The sequence below is a fragment of the Primulina eburnea genome, chromosome 4 (assembly GCF_022965805.1).
Source record: "Primulina eburnea isolate SZY01 chromosome 4, ASM2296580v1, whole genome shotgun sequence".
Classification (NCBI taxonomy): domain Eukaryota; kingdom Viridiplantae; phylum Streptophyta; class Magnoliopsida; order Lamiales; family Gesneriaceae; genus Primulina; species Primulina eburnea.
Window position 1 is genome coordinate 22,670,219 of NC_133104.1, and position 7,349 is coordinate 22,677,567.

Below are 7,349 nucleotides of genomic sequence, written 5' to 3' on the forward strand. Positions count from 1 at the left end.
GATTGAGGAGTCGTCAGTGGTTGGAAAGAGTGAACAAACGTTGATTGTATATCAGGAGGTGCCACTGATCAAGATGGTTTTGCTCCCTGAGATCTTCGGGAGCCTCTCTGTGGACATACTCTCGCAAAATGTCCTGGTTGACGAAAAACGTTTCAACTACCAAACACACCTCGACATTGCTCTGTGGAATGTTTTTGTGACACCTCTGACCCAATACATTAAAATACGCAGCGAAAATAAAATAATTTTCTTTAAAATATGGAATGAGTTTCAAAATACATTCTTTAAACATTTTTTTTTTACAAAATAGCAATACATGATCATTCAAATGATATAACAAAAATACAAAACATCATTCCTATGATCATGCCATCAAAATCATCCTTCCAACGGTGTATGCATATGACCCCCTGTCCACAGTCAACGTCCCGGGCCTCCACTCTGATCTGCATCACATGAAATAACTGAAATGAGAATAAATCTCAGCAAGTGGAACTCTTACATAGCAATGACAATAAACTCTGTAAAACATAGCTTTGAAATCATAAATACCATCAACTCTGAACTGTAAACTCTGAATCAATGAATATCATAACAATAGCATAGAAATGAGATGGTATTTCTCTTTACTCTGGTTGGATTGATATCAATAGTATCTCTGACTGTGGTACTCGTATCCCAAATCGATATAAACCGATAACTCTGAGGGATACAAGCCTATGGGCGTTGATCAACTAATTGCATGCAATTCTCTGGCTATGTATTTATCAATCCAATAGAAACATTTAAACTCTCTCTTGGCTTTAACAATCACTTTGAAACTCTTTCTTTTCTCTTTTATTCCCTTTGAACAATAATGAGACATAAAAGCCTCCAATATGCATAGCAATAGAATTAATACATAACAATGAATCAATTGAAGGGAATAACACATTAAAACCTTTGAAACACAATACATATAACATCATGTAAGCACAAGGGATGAAATTCCACTTACAACCCAATAGAACACCTCAAATAAGCTCTTGGTTCACCACCTGCAACAATAATCCATAAATAACACCAACATCAACTCTATATCCAAGAATCCATAACAATAAATCTATAAATCCACAAGAATAACAAACCCAAGTCAACTCTTAACTCAAAACCTTAAAAGAATCGCACCAAAAGCTTACCTAAGCTTCCTAGCACCAAGGAGAACGTCGCTCTCAACTCGAATCGTCAAAAAGAAGCTTGGATTGAAGATAGGAAATGAAAGAAATGGAAGAAAACCCTATAAGGTAGAGAGAAAAGTCGAAATGAAGGGGAAGAAATGAGTAAAGTGATGGCCAACCACTCCAAAAAGCACTAAATATCTCGCCCATACCTAGACCGCGGGTGCGCCAACACAAGGACCGCGGGTGCGCCAAGCCTTCGACCAAACATCATTTTCTGAACCACTGGGACCGCGGGTGCGGTCCTTACATGACCGCGGGTGCGCTCTTGCATCGGTCCTGCCACAGCGTACTCTGCGCACAGCTTCTTCAATGATCGCCTCAGAAACGCCTCTTCCCTTCCGAATTAGAAAACGTGGTAAACTACAAAGTTGTAGCTCTATGTCTTATCTTGACGCCCTCAAAATTTCAGATCATTTGGAGGTCTGAGTAAAAAGTTAAGCTAAATCTCCCAACATGTGTCACTGGAGGAACGTCGAAACACACAACACACTTCGGGACACTTTTGGCTTACCTTCCACAATGATTTGAACAAAACTCAAAATAAGAAAGTTATAGCCTTATGTCTTATCTAACCACTCCAATTGGCCTCACTCATTTGGATCAATATACCATTTATCATGAATTTAATCCTAACGCCGCTACAATAACACTGCACGTCATCTATAACCAACCATACTATAAATCATAACTCGAAACTCTTAACATCCAAACTATACTTAAACTTACCCAAATAGCCAATAATCATACAAAATCTTAAACCATACCGTACACCGGGCTCGGCTATTACAATCTCCCCTCCTTAGAGGAATTTCGTCCGCGAAATTGACGTCACTACACGAACAACTCAGGATACCTCTCTCTCATCTCAACCTCTGATTCCCACGTAGCCTCTTCTATCAAATGATTCCTCCAAAGGACTTTAACAATGCCGATCTCTTTGTTCCTCAAAACTCTAACTCTGCGATCCAAAATCTGAATCGGAATCTCTTGGTATGTCAAATTCGGCGTCAAGTCCAATGGCTCGTGGTGAAGAACATGGGAAAGATTCGCAATATACTCTCCTGAGCATCGAAACATGAAACACATTGTGAACTCTGTCAAAGGCAACATAGAATCCCAGCTACCTGGATAATCGATAGTACAAGCTCTGAGCATATCCTGTAGAATCTAAATGACTCTCTCTGATTGACCGTCGCTCTGAGGGTGATAAACTGTACTAAATGCTAACCGCGAACCCATAGCTCTAAGCAAACTCTTCCAAAACTCTGAAGTAAATCTAGGGTCACGATCAGACACGATCGACACAGGAACACAAATACAACTTCTGAAGGTCACCAAACCATCACCATACACTCTAAACTCTAAGGTACCTTTCTCCTCTGCTCTAGCTCTCATCTCTATCAGCTGAACCTCGTCAGTCTGCTCTCTACGGATCCTGTCCGTCAATGTAGCCCTAATAACCAACGCTGATAAACGAGCAATGGTCCCCGGAACCATCAAAGCAATCACAAACTCCCTATATCTGTCCGGAGGAAAACCCGGCACATCAATCTCAAATACACCAACAAACTCCCTCACCACGTCCATAACATCAATATTCAACTTAACCATACTATCCACATCAACAATAGAAGCCAAAAACCCATCACAACCTCTACACAACAATCTCTCAGCCTCAAGACAAGAACTAAAAGGAAGGACCAGCGAAGTACCTGCACTGGCGAGCATACCTTTCCTATCGCCATCATCTGCAAAAGTCACCGTCTTAGCAACGCAATCAATCACAGCACGGTAAGTCGATAGCCAATCCATGGCAAGAATAACTTCAAAAGCAACCATCGGGATCACAATCAAATCAGCAAAGACCTCTCGCTCATCAATACGAACAGGGCATGCAAACACAATAGACGTCGGGCACAACACATCTCCCGAAGGCAAAACAACATTGAACTGGAGGGGAATAACAGAAGGAACTATACCCAAAGATCTCAAAAACAATTCAGACATAAAAGAATGAGTAGCACCAGTATCAATCAAAGTCGTAGCTACTCTGTCTGAAATTAAAATAGCACTAGAGATCACAGAAGAATCATGATTAATACCTTTCTTGGTCATCAAAAAGATACGACCCTGCACCTTCTCTTGGCTAGCTCCCTTAGGACAGTCTTTGGCAATGTGGCCTGCCGTGCCACAACGATAACAAGAATAAGTGCCATATCTACACTCTCCCCAATGATGTCTGCCGCACTTGGGACACAATGGCTTCTCGGGATCAGATGGGACTGTCGGTGGTCTAGGACTCAGATCCATCTTGCCTTTCCCTTTGAATCGATCTCCACCTTGCTGACTCGAACTCTGGCTCCTCTGAGCAATAGCCTGATGTCTCGCTTGCCTCTCTCGAGCAATGTCTTTCTCATCCTGCTCGGCCAACAAAGCCTTGGACACAATCTCCTTGAAAGTCACAGCCTTGGACATATTGATATCTCTACGAATCTCTGCTCTAAGGCCTCGAATGAAATGAGCGCCTTTATCTCTGTCGTTGGATGCAACATATGGAGCAAACAAGCAACCCTCCTCAAACTTCAAGATATACTCGTCAACATTCATGCTCCCCTGTCTAAGCTCCAAGAACTCCGTAACCTTCCTCACTCGAAGTGCGTCGGGGAAATACTTGTCATAGAACAACTCTGTAAACTCTGACCACTTCAATGTCGAGGCATCAACTCCAACTTTGGTCGCATTCCACCAGATGCGAGCAGCTTTAACCAACATGAATACAGCACAGCTAATACGGTCTCTATCCTCGTAGTGGAGATGATCGAAGATCGCCTCTAGAGCCTTGACCCACTCAACTGCAACTAAAGGATCGGTGCTCCCTGAAAATTCTGGTGGATCCATCCTCTTAAAAGCAGAAAATACGGCATCAGTGCCAACAACCTGAGCAACCTGCCCTCTACCTTGATCTATGCCCTGACCTGCTCCTTGCAATCGGAGCAACTGCTGGATCTGCTCACTATGAACCTTGGCCTGCTCTCTCAGTAACTTGCCGAACTCGTCGACAACTCTCGAGGAAGAACTATCCTCACGCTCTACTGCTTTCCTCTTAGGTGGCATCCTCTACTCTACAATGTGCTCACAAAAGACATATCAATATATAACAACGGATAGATGCAAGAAAACATACACGGACAGTTGAAAGTAGACGAAGTCATATGCATTGGTCCGAAGAACACCGCTCTGATACCACTAAATGTGACACCTCTGACCCAATACATTAAAATACGCAGCGAAAATTAAATAATTTTCTTTAAAATATGGAAGGAGTTTCAAAATACATTCTTTAAACATTTTTTTTTTTACAAAATAGCAATACATGATCATTCAAATGATATAACAAAAATACAAAACATCATTCCTATGATCATGCCATCAAAATCATCCTTCCAACGGTGTATGCATATGACCCCCTGTCCACAGTCAACGTCCCGGGCCTCCACTCTGATCTGCATCACATGAAATAACTGAAATGAGAATAAATCTCAGCAAGTGGAAATCTTACATAGCAATGACAATAAACTCTGTAAAACATAGCTTTGAAATCATAAATACCATCAACTCTGAACTGTAAACTCTGAATCAATGAATATCATAACAATAGCATAGAAATGAGATGGTATTTCTCTTTACTCTGGTTGGATTGATATCAATAGTATCTCTGACTGTGGTACTCGTATCCCAAATCGATATAAACCGATAACTCTGAGGGATACAAGCCTATGGGCGTTGATCAACTAATTGCATGCAATTCTCTGGCTATGTATTTATCAATCCAATAGAAACATTTAAACTCTCTCTTGGCTTTAACAATCACTTTGAAACTCTTTCTTTTCTCTTTTATTCCCTTTGAACAATAATGAGACATTAAAGCCTCCAATATGCATAGCAATGGAATTAATACATAACAATGAATCAATTGAAGGGAAAAACACATTAAAACCTTTGAAACACAATACATATAACATCATGTGAGCACAAGGGATGAAATTCCACTTACAACCCAATAGAACACCTCAAATAAGCTCTTGGTTCACCACCTACAACAATAATCCATAAATAACACCAACATCAACTCTATATCCAAGAATCCATAACAATAAATCCATAAATCCACAAGAATAACAAACCCAAGTCAACTCTTAACTCAAAACCTTAAAAGAATCGCACCAAAAGCTTACCTAAGCTTCCTAGCACCAAGGAGAACGTCGCTCTTAACTCGAATCGTCAAAAAGAAGCTTGGATTGAAGATAGGAAACGAAAGAAATGGAAGAAAACCCTATAAGGTAGAGAGAAAAGTCGAAATGAAGGGGAAGAAATGAGTAAAGTGATGGCCAACCACTCCAAAAAGCACTAAATATCTCGCCCATACCTAGACCGCGGGTGCGTCAACACAAGGACCGCGGGAGCGCCAAGCCTTCGACCAAACATCATTTTCTGAACCACTGGGACCGCGGGTGCGGTCCTTACATGACCGCGGGTGAGCTCCTGCATCGGTCCTGCCACAGCGTACTCTGCGCACAGCTTCTTCAAAGATCGCCTCAGAAACGCCTCTTCCCTTCCGAATTAGAAAAAGTGGTAAACTACAAAGTTGTAGCTCTATGTCTTATCTTGACGCCCCCAAAATTTCAGATCATTTGGAGGTCTGAGTAAAAAGTTATGCTAAATCTCCCAACATGTGTCACTGAAGGAACGACGAAACACACAACACACTTCGGGACACTTTTGGCTTACCTTCCACAATGATTTGAACAAAACTCAAAATAAGAAAGTTATAGCCTTATGTTTTATCTAACCACTCCAATTGGCCTCTCGTATAAGAAAGTTACAGTTTTCCTCCACAAATGCTACAATAAACTCCCGTATAACTCTGGCTAGAACCACTGGAGCTAGATGAACCACTCCCTAGCTTCTTAAATTGTTTCTTGTGAGCTTTCAGGAAATCTTTCTTTCCCCCACTACTACTGCCCCTATCAAATTTAGACGGTGATTGCCAGAATTGAGCTGGAGGTTTTTGTTTCTGTGGGTGAGCAACATATGACATTTCTCGTTGTCGAATGAAACTTGCCTCAGCTCTCTTTGCCCTATTCAAGGTGTCTGCAATATAATGGGGTCGTTCCACATTTACCAATGCAGATACTTCAGGATTCAATCCGCTGATGAACTGATCAACTATAGCTTTATCATTCCCAGCCACCTGAGGAGAAAAAGGTAGTAAAGTAGAGAATTTTGCCACATATCCTTCAATATTTAGTTGGCCCTGTTTCAAGGTTGCAACCTTTGTACTCTTATCTTGTCGGTACGATACTGGGAGAAATCTTTTATGAAACTCAGCTTTAAAGATTTTCCACGTAATCATGGTACCATGCTGTTCTAATGCTTCTTTAGTTGCGATCCACCAACTCTTTGCGACCTCGTATAATTGGTGCCCAATCATTCTGATTCAGAGTTTATCTGGGTACGTAATCAAGTGAATCAAACAACACTTCAATATCATTCAGCCAACTCTCACAATCATCAGACGTCTCAGTACCCTTCAGACTCGGCAGTTGAAATGACTTAAACATCTTCAACATTGTTTCCATCGGAGTTTCTGACACATCCATCTGATAAATCGAAGTACTACCTGGCTCTAGAATTCTTCGAGGAGGTATATCTGATTACCAAAAGAATTAGTAACCAAATACAACAAACCTGTTTCAGTCCTTCTCTGATCATCTTACTGCTGATGAAGAATCGATTCTGATTCATTCTCAATTATACATGTGATTAATGAAATCAGATAATCAAGTAAACATGCATTTCAAACCAGTAAAAGATACTGGCAACGAAATCAAGGAAATAAACTCATTTTACCCCGCTCACTATCTCCTATCTCAGTCTAAGGAACCTATTTCTCTGATACCACCTGTTGTGGGGACCCGAACCTAATCCATCTTCTTAATAATTATTAGGATCATTTAATTAATCTAGGTCTAAATTAATTTTTTTTGAATTACAAATGCGGAAACGTAAAGTAATCAATCTGCTATAAACATCAACGTAAAGTACAAATCATGAACAACATATATTTAT

At 40.7% G+C, this 7,349-nt stretch overlaps 1 long non-coding RNA gene across 1 annotated transcript; it reads right to left on the reverse strand.

Annotated features, from left to right (window-relative positions):
* Nucleotides 1-343: 343 nt before the first annotated feature.
* Nucleotides 344-1,801, reverse strand: LOC140829796 (uncharacterized). The gene is made up of 3 exons (XR_012117532.1): nt 1,179-1,801; nt 998-1,037; nt 344-446 (listed from the first exon to the last, which is right to left on the reverse strand). It is a non-coding gene; the product is annotated as an uncharacterized lncRNA (long non-coding RNA).
* Between the last annotated feature and the right edge of the window lie 5,548 nt (nt 1,802-7,349).